Source organism: Lissotriton vulgaris, chromosome 3_2 (assembly GCF_964263255.1).
Source record: "Lissotriton vulgaris chromosome 3_2, aLisVul1.2, whole genome shotgun sequence".
In the NCBI taxonomy this organism is placed as follows: Eukaryota; Metazoa; Chordata; class Amphibia; order Caudata; family Salamandridae; genus Lissotriton; species Lissotriton vulgaris.
In genome coordinates, this window is record NC_141690.1 from 66,613,420 (window position 1) to 66,631,721 (window position 18,302).

The following is an 18,302-nucleotide window of genomic DNA, read 5'->3' on the forward strand; positions in this document are numbered from 1 at the left end:
TAAAATACAAAGGCCAGCAACCACACTGCCAGACAGTCAGCCACCCATCAAAGGGGTGTGCTCAGAGAAGGATGCCAGCCACATTCATGTAGAATAGCTAGCACACAAACAGAGCCTGTCTCCGAAAGACTCAGTCTATCAAGGTCAGGTGAGCTTCAGTCATCTTAGATTTAATGGTATTTTATCTATAGTGTGAATGCATGAGCCAAGCAGTTCACACCTCCTGCTGGCTTGTATCGTAGTGCAAGAGGGCTGCAGCTAGTATTTCTCATTTACCACTTACTTCATGGCAATGTAATTTTTATTAACCCTCATGTTAGTTAGGCACAATTACGTACCTTGCCAAGTGTCAGGCAAGGAATAATCAGTTAGGGGGTCATTAGGATGATGGGCGGTTATGTGCAAAATGAAGCGGTCAGACAATGTAAGAAGTACGAGACCAAGACGGAGATGAAGCCACCCGCGTCAAGAGCGGGGTGATCCCCCCGGATGAAGATCGAATGTCTTCAATTGAATCGGTTTATGTCGTGCAATTTTTGCTGAATATCTTGTCTGTACATTTATATTGGTGATGCAATAAAAATGATGTTATAAAAAAAAAAATTAGGATGATGGGCGGACTTTGTCCGCCCGCCATCCTGTTGGTATGCGGGACCGCCCGCCATAAGGGTGGGGATCCCGAGGGTGGTATTAGGATATGCCCGCCACAGTGGTGGGCACATCCTGCATGTTAAGCATTGTGGCGGGCGGTCCTCTTAGCACTGCCCGCCACAATGCTTAAAAAGCACTTTTACATTTGCATAATGAAAGCGGCAGGCACCATGGAGTGGGGTACCACAGGTACCCCCGTGTGCACCCCCCTACTCTCCTTCTGTGGCATTGCCGGCACGGAAAGGCATTGAAAAATGCCCATCATAATATGGCTGGCGGTGTCTGCTAGACACCGCCACCATGTTATTCCTTTTCCGCCCCAGGCGCAAGGCGACCGGGGCAGAAAAGCTGCGGACGGTCTTCCCGTCCGCCGAGGTCCCCCAGCCATACTAATATAGCGGGGGGAAACGAGAGTGGATGGCGGGCAGATTGCAGTCCGCCCGCCATCATAATGGGCCCCTTAGTGTGCAGAGAATCTACTTGGCTAGGAAATAAGTCTGTGCTTTAGAAAAGCGATGTTGAATTGGAGCACAGTTTTTCTGCACCAATAGTAATAGCCGATTCAGAGGGATGCATAATTGTATAGGCCACATATCTGCAAAAGTGATTCGGACTAACTGGGCAGTCTTTTGGGTGCATGGAACCAAGTCTACATTCAGTGCGCTGATTCACATGCGCTCAAGAGGCGGCACACAATTAAAAGAGGGGAGGAGGTTTTAGTGGAAGGAACATTTTATAGTATTGGCTTTTGGCTGCACCATTTGGTTTTTTTTGGGGTGTGACTGTTGCAAGTGCAGTGCTTTCCCAAAGTATGCATGTTACTGTCACAGGTCCTCATATGCGCTGACTTTCTTTGACTGTTTCAGGACCTAATAGGTCTGCTGTGCAGCATTAGGTTTTACTGTTTATCTCGCTCATATAATTACCAAACCTTGCCCACAGCTTAAATGAGGGAGTCTCCATCTTGGAAATTAGTGGAGTTAGCGGGCAGCAGCTTTCTTTTTCCTTGAGGCACCATTTGCCAGGCCCGAAGTATAGATCATATGACCAGTCAGTGTGTGGGCTAATTTCATTTGGCTGTTTGTGGCTAGTGCACCAGGTATTACTGTTGATTTCCCTCATAATGTAACAAAGATTACTTGCAGCAAGCCTAGATGCATGCAGTCTTTTCTATACATTGCAAAAAACTATGGAGCATGTTCAAAACTGCTTTGATTTGCAAATGTGGGCCACTTTTAATTTTCAAATTTGCTAAATGGGGGGCACTTTTAGTCTGTTGCCCAGGTTTATTTTCTGTCCCACTGACGCCCTGGAGTGGGGGTGTTTCTTTTCCAGTCTGACTGACAGACACAAGTGAGCTCTCTGACAGCTCAGGACTGGACTGTCTGCAGCTCTTCATCCTATATTACCCTACTACGTCACCATTCTATTTGTTAGCCATATTGAGCCCGACGCATGATTTTCTTAATCTCAGTATATTTTCAGACGGAATGGCCTCCAAAATGTACTTGGTTCCTGCTACATAGTGATGATCCACTATTGATGTCTTGTCAGGCCAAGCTTGTGGCTCACAGCCCCTTCCAAACTTCCTTCTTATGTGTCCTCATTGCCATGGAAGGCTTTGCCGCAATTGTAAGATTTTAGTGTATCTCGCTGCTCAAATGGGTGTAATTGCTGATACTTATATGGTTCCCTCGTCTTCATTGCCTGATTTTGCTCGCGAGAAGGTGTCACTCATAGTCGTTGAATGTCACTCATAATTTCACTAAAATTATGAAAATGTCACACATAAGCAATCTGAAAACTTGGCAGCTGTGTTTATACTCTATTTTAGCAAGGCACTTTGCAAAAATTAAAGCATAATTCAGGAAACAGTGATAATTAGATGTGTGATTTCCACTTGGGGCGGCTGGTGCGCGGCCGCGTCTGCGTGGTCTTCACCCTTAGGTTGTAGCATACTATGGTGGGGCTGGTCATTCTCATGCGCATGCCACTTTGCGCAATTTAAAATGTGCTTGAGGTGTGAGGCGGCTGAGAGGGACTGTGCGGCCCAGGATGGACTGGTGCGGCCTTAATTTAATTATTGCCAATGCTAACCTTGCCAGTCATGGGTAATTGCCCAACCCATAATTTCATTAGTTTAAAAGGTTTTCCCTTTTATCTATAATGCAATGTAATCTTGTTTTTATTGTTTGTGTTCGGGCATGATCATTATCTGCTGGTGTCCACTAGCGCGCCTTTAGATTGTCTTCTCTTCTCGGATTAAAACTGATTGAAGCTCGGATACAGCATAGAAACTCATGTCTGCGCTCGTAGTTTGGTGTAGGAATAATCTTCACCAGGTTTTTGGTTTTTTTGGTATAATTTTTATTTTATTAAAGAAAAAGAAACAATACACAAGGCAATAAGACAATACATGTGGTCATGTGTTCAAAGAGGAGTGCAACTGCAACACAGTGAAATACTGAGCTCTTCAATGCAATAAGGGGGGGGGCAAGTGGGGAAACAAAATCAATGAACATAAGTTACATCTGGCAGGAATGTCGGATCAGGTTGAACGGGAACCCTCGAAGGTCTCCACTAAAGGAGGCATGCATAAATTTCCACGGTAGGAGTTCCATTGGCTCCAAATTTTATTCCACTTCCTGGGTCTACCCCTTGCCACATACACCGTCTTCTCCCTCAACATACACCAGTCCATGTTCTCCTTCCAAGCCAGAACCGTGGGCGGCCGTTGGGCGCCCCACAACTGGGCGATATCTCTCTTGGCAATCATATTTCCAAGGGTCGCCCACTGTATCTGGGCCACATTATAGTCATTGGGTTCCCAGACATTCAGCAGGCAACGCCTAGCTTCAGGCAATAGAGCCACCCCCGTGACTCTTTCCATAACCGCATGCACACGATTCCAGAAAACCACCACCTCCGAACACTTCCAGATTATGTGGAGGAAGGATCCAATCAGTCCACATCCACGCTTACATAACTCATCCTCTGAATAACCCATATGCATCGGGCGCGGGCCCGTGACATATATCCGATGTAAGATTTTAAGTTGAACGAACCGGATACGGGCTGGAATCGTGACCTCTTTAGGCGAGGACAGGGCTGACTGCCAATCCTCATCATCCAGCTCCAGACCGTCGCTGGTCCAAACCTCCCTGAGCCGCACCAACAGATCCGTTCGATTATTAATCAGTTTCTTGTATATCAATGAGATAGTGCTGTCGGGAACGTATCCATCAAGCACCCGGTTTCCAATGGGGAGGATTCGGGGATGTCGGTACCCTCAGGAAATACCGAGCGCAATGCGTGGGTAATCTGGGCATATCGGAAGAATTCCCTGTCGCTCAACTCATACAACACCTTCAGTGCCTCGAAGGTCTTAATTTTACCCTTGGCCCACAGATCATTCACCCTACTGATACCAATCATGTCCCACTTTTCAAAGCCTTTCGTCTTCCACAGGCAACCCAATCTTTCAGACGTGTAAAGCGGAGTCGCCCCGGTCAGTCGATCCCTTCTTCACCAGGTTTTAAATGTTTTTCGTTGTGACAGATGGTTTTGGTGAGGAAATAAGGAAGTTAAAAGGAAACACATTGCGAGGCGTTTTCCCTTGGCTGGCGAGGCATTTTCCCATGGCTGGCGAGGCTTTTTTTCCGTGGCTGATAGATTACTTGAAGGGAGCCATGCCACTACACCCCGACAAAGTGTTAAACGCTTAGAGAAGTAAAACCACATTATTGGCAAATACTTCAAACAGCAAATACAAATGGAAAGCATTTTTTACAGGGCTTCTACATCAGCGTTAATTATCCCTGATTAGTAATTAGAGGACGCGTAGAGCAGGAAGTCATTCTACGAATAAAGCAATACAAACTTGTTTACAGGTACTATTTAGTATCATGAACAAGTTATAATGTATGGGTACAGCGTAGTGTTTTTTTTCAGGCATATGCCTTCCTGTACTGCTTGGTCTCTTCAGGCTCCTGTATAGTTACGGTTCACATGCAGTACTTAATTTGTGAACAATTAGATGCCAGGGCCCTTGCCAGAAGGCTACTGCAACTTAAGCTATTGATTGTTGCTGCCAATAACAGTACCAAGACAACTATTAACCCTCACACTTTTGCAGGTATCACAATTCATATTATTCCCGACCCCAAAGCTCGAAGAATGGCTTGCGTGGCAGTTATTTTTTATTGTTAACAAATATTGAATTAATGGTCGGCTGCTGTTGTGGTCATCCCTAATTCAGCCACCTGCTCTGCCATGCGGCAGGCGGTCATACGTGCAAGTGCTGACAATTTAGTTCTGGTGCTGAGCACCGGAAACACACAGGCTCAAATTAAGCATTGGATTCGATATTTCTTTTTTCACAGGAGAATGGACATTTAAGGGCTCATTATCAGTTGCTTATATTAATTCAGTAGGGATAATTTAGAAACACATAACATACCCTTTGAGTACACCAATGGTAATGAGGTGGCAGCTTTGGCTGATGAGAAATCACTAAGCCAGTGATTCGATTAATTAGATTATCTGGGTAGGATTACTGTTCACATTTGCCCCTTCCCCATTTGCTGCACAGCATGGGAGGGGAATTTAGACAGACAAGGCGCAAATTCCTTTTCTTATGGAGTGTCGTAAAGCACAGAGTAGAGTGGGCTATTATGGAGTGGCGTAGAGTCACAGAGTGGTGTAGAGTAGAGTTGAGTGGAGTGGCATGGATTTGCAACAGGTGTCCATTGTCATTGAGGTAGTAGAGTGTTGTAGATTGGAAGGGTGTAGAGTGTATTAGAGTGTCATATAGTTGAGTATTGTAGAGCGAAGCAGAGTGTCATAGAGTGGAGTGGCATTGAGTGTTGTGGAGTGGTGTAGAGCAGAGTGGAGTGGCATAGAGTGTGTTGCGTAGAGTGGAGTACAGTGTTATGGAGTGGTGTAGAGCAGAGTAGATTGTTGTATAGTGGAGTGGCATAGAGAGGAGTCGTATAGTAGAATGGAATGGGATAGAGTGGAGTAGTGTCATAAAGTAGAGTGGCACGCAGTGTAGTGGCATAGAGTAGAGTAGTGGAGTAGACTGGAGTGTAGTGTAGTGTAGAATATAGTGGAGTAAAATGTCATGAAGTGGCGTAGAGGGAGTAGCATAGAGGGTCGTAGAGTGGAGTAGTGTCGCAGAGTGGCATAGAGTGGATTAAAGCATCATAGAGTGGAGTGTTGTAGAGTGGATTAGAGTGGCCTAGAGTGAAGTGGCATTAGGTACAGTGGCGAAGAGTAGACTGGCATAGAGTGCAGTGGCTTAGAGTGCATTGGTTTTGAGTAATTTGCATACAGTGAAGTGGCGTAGAGTAGAGCGGTGTAGAGTGGTGTAGTGTATAGTGCTGCAGAACAGAGTGGAGAAGAGTAGACTGCAGTGCGTCGAGTGGAATAGCGTAGAGTGGAATGGCGCAGGTAGTGTCATAGAGTGACATAGAGTGGAGAAGAGCGCCAAAGAGTGGAGTGTTGCCTAATGGAGCACAGTGACCTAGAGTAAAGTGGCATTAAGTATAGTGGTGCAGAGTAGATTGGCATAGAGTGGATTGGTTTTGAGTAAAGTGGTATAGACTGCATTGACGCAGAGTGCATTGGTGCAGTGGTGCAGAGTTGAGTGACACAGATTAGAGTGGTGCGGAGTGGTGCAGAGCAGACTGCAGTGGAGCAGTGTGCAGTGGCATAGGGTAGAGTGGTGTAGAGTTTGGGCCATCTGCGCAGTAGTTGTAGTGCGCAGCTGCAGCATGGGTGCACCAGTTGCCTCAGATCAGTCCTTTGGCTAGGCGGCCTACCTCATAAATTACATGGTGCACTTCTGAGCCTCTCAATAGTGAAGATGGATTGGCCCTCTCGCCTGTTTAGCAGCCCAGCATCATCGTATTTGTTGTATCACATTCTGATAACCAAGTTATATATAGAGCTACACTACTATAGGTGCAGCAATTACATGTTATGTCACGTTATTTATGTTTATATACTGCATTCTATGGAAAATATGACCCACTGCCCAAATGCCATGTCTGTGCTTAGTTAGATATAAGCATAATGTTCTATTTAATGTGTTGTGTTGGACGGTTGTGTATGTTCCATGCTATTGAAAAGTGCTCTTCTGGGCCACATTGCAGCCAATTGATTACATTATCTGCCCTATGTGGGGTGTACACAAGGTCTGTCCAGTGCATGCGGTTTGATGTTTGTGTGTGTTTTAAACTACTTACAATGCTCTTGGGATCTGTGTTCCATCCATCTACATGGTATTTCTGAGCTATCTGCTATATACACTCTACCCAGTGTGCGCTATTACATGTCTGCGTGTGATGTACATTATCGAAAAGTGTTGTTGGGTGCTAGAGTGCACCACAACAGTCAGCGGTATGCTCTATCTGAGGTAAACAGTCAACATACCTTTGAAAACTGGTTACAGAGGCTTAGTTTTTTTCTGGTTCCAGTATCCCCTGGGCCCCCACTCTGCCTATTCCTTGCATTCGAAATTTAACTTTACTGCTGTAGTGTGAGAATGCATTTCATGAAAAGGAATATAAAGTAGGGTTGACAAAAGAAAAATGCCAGCCATGTGTTTAAAGAGCCTGGAAAGACCTTGTCTTGGCACTAAATAGGGTTATAAATAAAAAAGCATGTATTCATTTGTAATGTGACTTTTATGTCTTTGTTCCCTATAATTATCAGTCATGGATCATTCAGGCAACCCTAGAACACAATTAAAAGTGCTTTCTATTTATATTTGATGTTCCAAGTATGCACAGATAAGTGCTGAAAATACAGCTTTAGGTGACTGCTTATTTTTGTCGGTAGGCAAAGTGGTAGGTGGTGGGCCGGGCCAGGCCGCTGGGTGGGCCCCCTCATGTGCTTTGCAGGGGGGCCCCCTTAAGTTTTGTTACACCACTGTTCTGCCAACCACAGAAGCAGCTTGTAAAGTGTGTCTCAGACCTGCCTGCCATTGCAGAGCCTGTGTGCAGTCTAGTACCACCATGTCGACTTGATAAGTACACCTACTTACCAGTCCCTAAACCTTTCCTTTTCTACATGTTAGCCACCCCTAAGATAGGCCCTAGGGCAAGGTGCATTGTAAGCAAAAGGTATGATATGCCCTGGTGTGTGTGGCATGTCCTGATAGTGAATTACAGCCAATTTCGTTTTTCACTATTGCAAGGCTATCTGTCCCCGTAGGCCAGAATGGGCGGTTTGATTATAACATCTTATAATCCTAACTGACCCAGGGAACATGGTAGAAAAATGAATTTAGTATGCCTGAACTCAGAATGTTTAAATACATCTTTTAGTGAAGGTGGTTTTTACATTCTGTGTTTGAAAATACCACTTTTAGAAAGTAGGTATTTTCTTACCTAACCATCCAGCCTGCCTCTGCTAAGTTGTGTATTGCATGTCTGGTTTGTGAGTGACAGGAGAGCTAGGGCTCCAGCAGTCTGATGAGTCAGGGCTGGGCTGAAGAGGACCTTGGATGAATGGAGAGTGGTGGGCGAAGATTTCCTTTCACTCCCCTGAGCCCTCATAGAATAGAGAGTCGGGGGGAGGAGATTTCCTTTCAGCTACCTAGGCCACGTCTGCTTTCGTCAAAAAAGTAACCCTCTCTGGGTAATATTACACACCTGGCATAGATATTATCACATACATACTCACAAGGACAAGGAGGAAATGCAAAATGGCAAATTCAAAGAATATATATCAAAAATACACTTTAGTCATGACATAAATTAAAAACATCAATATATTCAACCCTATCAAGGATATAATTCTAATCAATTATTAAAAAAACTCATTAAAAAATCATAAATACACAATACACAAGAAATCAACATTTCATAAAATGCATTACATAGCAAATGGGAAGCGGACTGAAGAAAATTAATTCCTATTTGGAGAGTGAGAGAATACAATAGTCAAAAAACGGGATCAATGTTAAAAAAATTCTTTCAAATTTCATTCAAAATCATTGTCTCCATGGGCTTAATGTCATAATCACTCATATGGGCATCAACGCGTTTCGGTGGGCAATTAATTATTAGCCAACACCTTCCTCAGGAAAATTATTTGATTCCCATTTAACACAGTTTTATCTTCGTTTCATGGATCCAGAAAGACCTCCTATAATGGATTTAGCGTTGTTTGTCAGAAGTCTGTCAAGATCTATATAGACCTGATGGAGCCTGCAATTCCTTCACTAAATGGTGGCCATCCAATGTTCTTCAATGGCAATTATTATAAAATCTGAATTTTTTTTAGTTCTGTTAATAAATCACACGAATAGAGAGGAAGAAACCCAAAATATGTGGTATTTGTAACTTCCTTAGTAAGGCTCGCCTCGTAGCCTCAATAAAATTGAAACGGTTGTACCGTCTGCTTTCAACAATGCTGTCTTCACCACCTGCCAGGAAGCTGCACCAGTGAGGACAGAATTGGTTTTGGCCAGGTACAGACATTCTCTGCCTTCAGAGAACAAATAAATTAGTAGTATTAGTATTGGGGTCCAGACCCCAAGACTTAGGATCACTTCTGGGAATCAAGACGGACCTTTGCCAAGGAGAGGAACCAAGGAAACTGAAGGATTGGACTGCCCCTGTGCCATTGTGCTATTTTCTGGGGTTGGCCTGCAGTGGTTACTTATTTGCTCAGGAAAGGAGAAGGAACTTTTAATGAACTTTCATCATCTTGAAGAAGAATCTCCAAGGGTTTGAATTGTGCTTGCCTCCTGCTGAAGTCTCAGGGATACAAAACTTTACCACCAGCCCCCCCCCCCCCTGATTTTCCTTGCTGGGAATTCTTTCTGCAGAAGCCTACGTATTGCTGGGAGCTGGAAGCACGACGCAATGAGAAGCAGCGTGTCGCTGCCGCAGCTATTGCTGTCGCATCACAAGAGAAGCGTATCACCGCCGCAGAGGTCGCCGTCACATCATCGGAGAAGCATGTCTCCGTCGCAGCTGTTTGTCGTCACATTACCGGAGAAGCGTGTCGGCACCACAAGCTGTCATGGTTCAGAAGTTCCCGAGTCACTGCATGGCCATCAGGCGGGCCCACATCGTCTTCACATCGTCCCATCGCATCAAAGTGTCAACTTGACGCATCACAACCGGAACGCACTATGAGATTGACGCATTACCTCCTCTCCGGTAAGGAACAGATGCATCGCCTACTTTGCGCAAGCACTGAGGAACAGACGCATCGCCTCCCCCGAAGAAAGGAACCGACGCATCGCTCTCCCTATGAACCTTTTGTTTATCTTGCGTTACCCATCCAAAGGTTCTTTGGGAGAAACGTGTCCCATTTACCATTATCTTTGAACTAAGCTATTTTTACCATCTAAAAGTTATTTTCCTAATACTGTATTGTGGATTTTTGTCGTTTGGGTCTTGTGTTAAGTCTATAAAATTAATACTTATTTTTATAAAACCTGTGTAGTGTCCATCTGTAGTGTTTTCACTGTATTACTGTATGGATGCTTTACACACTGCATCTGAGATAAGCCTGCCTGCTCGTGCCAAGCTACCACAGGGTTGAGCAGGGGTTATTTAGGAGTGTAGCCCCCTTACTCTGACTAGAAGCAAGGGTCCTTATTTGGACAAAGGTGCAAACCATTACCAACTAGAGAGCCGCAGTTCTAACAGTCACAAAATACATAACTATGTCAAGCAAGCAGAATGATATAGTCTTCACTGAAACACTAATGGTGAATAATAGTAGCTACCATGAATACTGCCCAGTAACCACCCACTGCCTCAGGACCCAAAGAAAAGGTCTAATTGTCTACTTCTCCTTTTTACCCATTATATATGAAAACATTGGGGAAGATGACAATATGCACAATACAGGTAGCCATGGAGCTAGGAGACAACATCGAATCACAGCTTTATCAACGCATCTAAACATGCTGGAAATAATAGACAGGCGCCCCCAACCCAGTGACATTTTCTAGGGAAGAATAGTCACTTGGCCTTGCACTCAGAACCACTGCCACCCAAGTAGTAGGCTAGTGAGAAACTGTGGAATGAGGAGATATGATTTTAATCTCTGCCTTCCCATTTAACCAAATTGCTCTCATGTGTTTCTAACATGGGAAGCCTTTCGAATGAATCTAAAAGTGTCTATTAAGTGTGTGGTTACAGACAAACTTGGCTGGATAGTACCTCAGGGTGAGTGGGGGAGCTACTAAGGGGCTAGACAGGACCCAGTTTCAAGATTAGGTACATATATAAAGGGTCGGAGTCTAATGTAAACAAAATAGGAAAGAAATCTCAAAGTAGTATTTGTTTCCTCAGTGAAAATGCTTTCATTCTTATCAAAGGCATCAATGTGGCTCAACAAACAAAGAAAAGATTCAGTACATTCGGTGCATGTTTATTTAGCACATCTTATGTTTATAAACTGCATGAATTTCAACCCAGAGGGTAGGTGATATTGCAATTAATGCATTGGCAATATAAATTTAGAATCAACACATTTCTAAGTCCTTAAATCTACTCAAAAACATGTCAATGCGCTCAAGGTGCAAAGAGGAAAAGGGTTAATTAGAAGGGATGGGTGAGTGGGGGTGAAGGTGGGGACCGGGTAAAGGTGGTGTGACTGAGTAGAAATCACAGTGAAAAAATGAAAAGCCTTTACAGCCTATATTTTAACAACAGCGCCCTTAATGTATCAATACCCTGTGACATGTTGGCGCGGTACTTCAGATCAACCTCCACAACTCAGTTTGATACTTTACTTCCAGAGACACACGGTGTTCCTTCACGGACCGGCTGGTCCAGTGAACGACGGAACTCCACAAGTTTGAACAACTTTGAGACAAGCTACCAGTAAGTGTCTTCCCCTACTATCCTTTTCCATTGTGGATGTAGCGTGAGTCCGCTTCATCCCAGGTGGATCAACTCAACTTTTACTGATACCACCTTCACTTAATTACAGATTTTACGCATCACTAAGGAACCTTGAAGGTCCCCAGGCTGCAGGCCCAAATGGGCCTCATGCGAAGTAGGTAACTTTTTGGTTTAATTTCGAGTGCACTAATCAATATATAGGAGTACAATATACATTCATGGCTCTTGCATTACTTATAGGCGCTCCTGTTCTAATCCAACGTCCTGATGAAGACCCCATCCTGAGGTTCTGAATCACCCGCACCTTTCAGGGGTCGAAACGTCGACTAACATTACCCCTCATGTTTCCAAACATAGGACTAAATAATGGATGACTACGTAACCTATGTTTGAGATTGTTTTTGGAACCTTCTGATCGATATAGGCTGTAAAGGCTTTTCATTTTTTCACTGTGATTTCTACTCAGTCACACCACCTTTACCCGGTCCCCACCTTCACCCCCACTCACCCATCCCTTCTAATTAACCCTTTTCCTCTTTGCACCTTGAGCGCATTGACATGTTTTTGAGTAGATTTAAGGACTTAGAAATGTGTTGATTCTAAATTTATATTGCCAATGCATTAATTGCAATATCACCTACCCTCTGGGTTGAAATTCATGCAGTTTATAAACATAAGATGTGCTAAATAAACATGCACCGAATGTACTGAATCTTTTCTTTGTTTGTTGAGCCACATTGATGCCTTTGATAAGAATGAAAGCATTTTCACTGAGGAAACAAATACTACTTTGAGATTTCTTTCCTATTTTGTTTACATTAGACTCCGACCCTTTATATATGTACCTACTTTAATTGACCTAGGTCAAGGAGTTCTCAGGGTCTACCCCGTTGTAACTCACTATTCCAGTTTCAAGATTGACTGCCCAAAATTCACAGAAATGTAATATTGTTGTAAAGGTATATCCTTCTCAGCAAGAAGTACTGTGCCACATTCTCAGGTCTCCTATTTTACCCAAATGTTTGATGTTGAACCCCTGTGCCCCATGCCCTATTGGACCTCAGCACCCTATTCTGACAATATGTGATCACTTTGAATCTGGTTGAATAGAAGGAAAACAACAAGGGCCTGATTCACAAACCGACTAAAGTTATGAGTGCAGAGTCTCCTTACTGGGGCATAATCTACCGCAGTCAAGGTGAAAAGTCTGCATGACGCACTGCAGAGTGTGTGCCCTGCGGAGATTCCGCCCGATCGTGGAGATTTCAGCACATAAGTCCCTCTGTTTATCGAGCCCCATAGGGTATATTGCCAGGTCTACAGCATGGTTTCACACATTCCGGGCTATTTGACTGTAGGAGCACACTTCTCTCTTAGCATCTATAAATATTAATATTTTCTTGTAGCATGGTAGAGCATGACCCCCAAGTGCAGTGGCAGCTCCTCCGCTATGGTGGAGGAGCGTCTACCCACTGCTTTTAAGCAGTGCAGCGTAAAGTAAACATAAAATGATAATAACTTTGAGGTATTATCATTTTATGTTTCTCTGCTGCTTTGCGAGCGGGCGGGTGGGTGGTTGGAATGGTCGTGGCTGCTCTTCTCTCAGAGCAGGGCAGGGGAGGAATGGTTTGCCCACTCCTAAGTGCCTACGACTGTTTGGTCGCCCCTCTCTGGTTGCCCAAAACAGTCATGCGCACTTTCCCTGAACTCCATGCAGGCTGCAATAGAGCCTGCACAGAGAACATGCCCAGGCCAACATTCCCTGCCTGACCGTCGTACCAGGATGCTCAGACCAATCACAGCGCTGCATTGCACTGTTGTGATTGGTCAGGGGAGCCTGGATGCTTAGCATTCACAACACTGCATTGCAGCGTTGTGATTGGTCAGGGGACCCTGGATGTGCTTCCTGTTCCTCGAGTCAAGAAGAGGAAAGCAGGAGCAGAGATGCGTGACCCGGTGACAGGGTAAGTGTTTTTATTTAGTTTTTTTATATTGTGCACAACACTACACCACAAGCCCTACCACCCGCGTGCCATGTCGGCCTCTACTGCTCGGTGCTGCATTTTCTCCCTCCCAGCCAAGCAGTAAATAAATACTTGCTGCTTAGAGGCCACTCATAACATCTCATTTAGGGCTGACAGAAGAGAAAGCAACACCCTGCAAGGCTGCTGGTGGCACTCTGATAAGCTTGGGTGTGCACTTAGTGAGCTGTTTTGCCATTGGATTCGGTGCATACAGCCTGCAAGGCAGTCACCCAATAACAAATCTGCTCACCAAATGAGAATGCTGCAGTCTATTCACTGGACTTCCCAAGGTTGACAACAATTTGGCAGGTGTCCGAGCATTGCAGCACAGCACGCGGTCGTAGTGTTGTTAATCACCGTTCGACGCTTGACAAAGAAGTACAGAGAAAAAGCTATTCACTGGTGCTGGTGAGATAGCTTTGTGGACTACTGAATCCACTGTAGAGATCTGCGATTAACCTGAAGGCCACAGGTAGGGTAATTATTAACACCTGTAACAAGAGCTGAGAACCAGACTATGCCAAGGTGCACTATATATGTGCTGTTACTATTACTACCCAGCACTGCAGACTATGATGATGGTCTCCACAAGAGCTCTGGAAGCAAGCACCAGCACTCACCAGCAGCAGGGCCAAGTACTATCAGTGCACATTTGGTCTTCTATCAGATGGCTTTCACTTTAGGGAACCTCAATTATCTTCCTAGTTCATTCCAAATCCCCTAACATCTACGGGGAATAATTTTTGTTACACTGGTCACTGGCTTCAATATTGTAGCTTTATTTTTGTTTTGTTTTTTGTAACATGTATTTATTGCTTATTTGTGGAAGAAAGTACACATAGGGATCAAAACAGTACAGGGTATCCAGAGCAGCGGAGACAGTTACAAAATAATAAAAGGACATAGCATATGGGTCCTGGGTAGTGTGGAAACAACCAAAACAAAAGTGCCCATGATGAGCCAGATGGGCATCCTAGTGTGTGAAGAACGCTGCGTAATGGTAGAGGTCATGTTAGTAAAGGGAAGAGGTGTGGCTCCGCGGCCAGGGCGACTGACGCTGGACACTGGGGATCACGGTTCGATCCCCGGCTCCGGCGGCAGGGGTCTGCCCAGCACCATGCGACTCTGGGCAATAGCTCGCTTAATCTTCCCAACGACCCCCAGCACCGAGATGTATTTACTCCAGTGTATCCCGTGTCCCTCAGCCCCAAAGTGAAACCCAATTGCGCATTTAGCAACAGGAAAGCCCAATGTCCCAGAGAAGATGAGCCCTCAATAAGAGTCACAGTACTATGCCCTTTCCCCCATCGCCCTCATCTAGCCTCACAGCATGAAGTGGCTCAGCGCTGTACAGATGATGAGCGTGAGGCCGCTGCATCTCCTGCAGAATTCGGGAGTCAGAGTTGCAACCACCTCAAACAGGCTTGGTGGAGCCGCAAAACCCAGTGTCCTGGAGAGGGGCATGCTCACCTGCAATCCTCTTTGTGGGCCCCTCTAGGCAGTAGGGGATGTTGTGGTGCTGTGCTGGGTGGAGGCCTGTATCAGGTTAGTACCTGGACCAGGGTGCTGACTTCACCCACACTGCAACATGGGGCATCTCCCTGGTCGAGTTTCCCCTGCATAGAGTAAGGTGGACCAATGGTGCCGGGGCAGCCCCCATGGGGTCAAGAGCAAGCCCAGCGTGGCAGCAGGGTCATATGACTCGCTGCCGCAATGAAGAAAAGGGCTGTGGGCATCTAGCGCCTGCCAGGTGGGATAGGACAGCTGGTGCCGCGATGGAGCAAAATCAGGGAGCAGCCATCTTGAATGACTCCCTGATCTGCCTCTTTTACATAATAACTTGCAACTGCAAAAATAGAAAGATTGTATTAGTATAAAAGTATAAATCTGAAGACAAAAGAAGAAGAGCTCCTGTGGTTCCACATGACACCACAAAAGAACTGCAAAGGGGAAAACACGCATCTTTGGTTTATATAGTGTTCATTAAACATATTGCAATCAGGTATGTGAATAGAAAAACATTTGAATACAAACGGTTCAATACTAATATTCCAATGCCTCGCTACAGTATGATTGCTTCATTTCTTATGTTTATATTTTCATTGTAATATGAAAAAAACATATGAAAGGATGGATTGCACCTATATAACCCCACACTAACCCACTCCCGTCATATAAACAGTGCTTGATCACAGAGTGCGCCTTATCAGCCAACATTTATGAGAAAAAAACGATTAAGGAATTGATTTTTGAGATCCTTAAAGTTCCAAAACCATCTCCATAGCTTATATTTAGCTCAGATGATTTTGATTTTACTCATGTATACCAAAGAGCCAGAAACTCTTCTATGAGCACCAAATCCTGCTGCTGATCTTTTGTATTGATGTGACTAAATTACTTGTTTGCCTTATACTGGTACATTTAAATCTCTTTAGGAAGTTGGATTTCCTGGTTGTTAATTTGTACCTTTACAGAATGGTGCTGAGATTTGTCTATCTGAACTTCACAGCTAACTTGTTATAAACCTTCTTAACTATAGTCACTGATTCCTGGCCATTATTGAGTAGCCAAACGGGTTACACTGATAGTTATTAATTAATGTTTGTAACAGGTAGTTGAAAGTAACTTGTTCATACATTAAAAATTGTTTCTTTCTTTAATGAGTGATCAATATATATTTTTTGTCTCTGGACTGCATGTGTAAACAAAAACATCTACAGTGCATTCTCTGACACTTTTGCAAAGCAAAGAATATTATTGGGACAACAAACAAACCAAGAACAAATTATTTTGGAACACATTGCAGCGTATTTGAAAGTTAAAACTATCACTGCTACACTACGCAATTCGGCAAACTATATTACTTAGCAAGATAAATTAAACGGTAACTGTAGATACTTAAAATTACCAGCCGGTGGAATAGCTTGCAAATCTATTATGTGACTAATTACCTTATATTTCTTTTAGAAATAGCATGCATTTAAATGTTTTATGAACAAAAACAAATGTTTAATCGGAAAAACACATGGAATTTACACCAGTGATAACTATCTTCATTGCTTTCTTCCTTTACAATTTTATATTTCTTAAAAGCTTAATTACTGTTCCATAGGGAAACCACCCACCTAACCAGACACAGCCTTTGATTACTCAGCCCTGTCACAGCAAGGCTGTCTCCATCCTGTACCAACCACAAAACATGTACGAGGTGTGAACACTTTACAGTAAAGTGTGCTTAAAATAAGCAAAAGGCTTGCTGAAAGCCAAAAGCCGAATGCAACATCCTGCTCCCCCCTTCACCAAATGCAAATAAAAAAGGCCTGTGTTTTAGGAAGTGTAATGTGTGCCTTCAAGGCACCTTTGTTGCATTTCCTGTAAAAGCAATACAGAAATCATTCCTATTAGCTTACCTAATTAAACAAAAGCTTGTTACCCGTTGGGGGAGCACGTTTTGGTTCAAAACCCGCTTAATGGATTTTTCAGTAAGCTTTTTCAATATTCTTTTTAAAGTAATATGGCAATGCTTGATGTTAGATAACCTGATTTAACAAAAATTTCCCAACAGAGGAGGACCTTTTCCTGTAAAATGCTGGTAATAGTGGAGCAGAGTCAGAGACCTTACAAAATGGATCAAAGTTTCTAAATGGACTGTAAGACTGGTGCAGGGTTGGTTAATTGGTAGACAGTGTATTCCTTCTGAAGAGCCAATAATATTATGGCACAGTCGGTGATTTGGGAGGCAGTGTGTTTCTGAAGAGCCAGATTGGGACAGAGTCGGGCACTTGTAATACAGTGCTCATAAGTTAGCGTCACTAATTTAACAAAGAACTCATGTAGGTTGAGCCTGTTTTGTTGAAAAGGTTTGTCTGATTCATCTTTACAAAGTTTAACAATATTATTTGAATTGAATATGGCAATCTTTGATGTGAGATAACCCAATTTAACAAAGAGCTCTTGTCGGGTGAGCACGTTTTGATCAAAAAGCAAACAACAAAACAACAGAAGCAGAAAAGGCTACTTACCTTACACACAGGCAGACAGACACAAACAAAAACTAGGGTGAATGCTTTTTAGTCAGAAAGCACATTGGAGGTATTTTTAAAAAGTGTTTTTATTTTTCGTTTGAAAACAAGATAGCAAAGCGTGCCGTAAACTTCTCTAAGGTAAAAAAGGCTCAAGTCGGGTGAATACGTTTTGTTTCGAAAGGGCGTTCAATCCAATGTTATGAAGCGTTTAAAATTACTTTGATAAACAATACAGCAATACTTGATGTTACCTGAACTCCTGTCGGGGGAGCGCATTTAAAACAAAAAATAAACAACACAACGGAGGAAGAAAAGGCTACATTTCTAAAACACTGGCAGAAACAAATGAAAAAAATAGCGTGCTGAAACTAACCCAAATTTACAGAAGTGAAAGGCTACAAATAATAGGGCATGCCCCATGTGAGGGAGCAACACACATAAAGGAGGGACAAAGAATACAGGTTAACCACATGGAAGCAAGCCTGTTTGAGGGACACGCAAAGTAACGTGTCAAAAGCGATGGGCAGGCTGTAAGCCCGCAGAGTGGATACAGCATGTCTCGTAGAGAAAACGCATGTGCTGCCTATACGAGACCCAAAAAAGAAGCCTTGCAGTCCAGTGCTTGATTATCTCCGTTCCCACAAAATAGAACACATATTCTGCTTGATTTTAAAGTGGCAAGGCAAGAGGCGCCAGACAAGATATGTCCTCCAGATGTCTGAGGG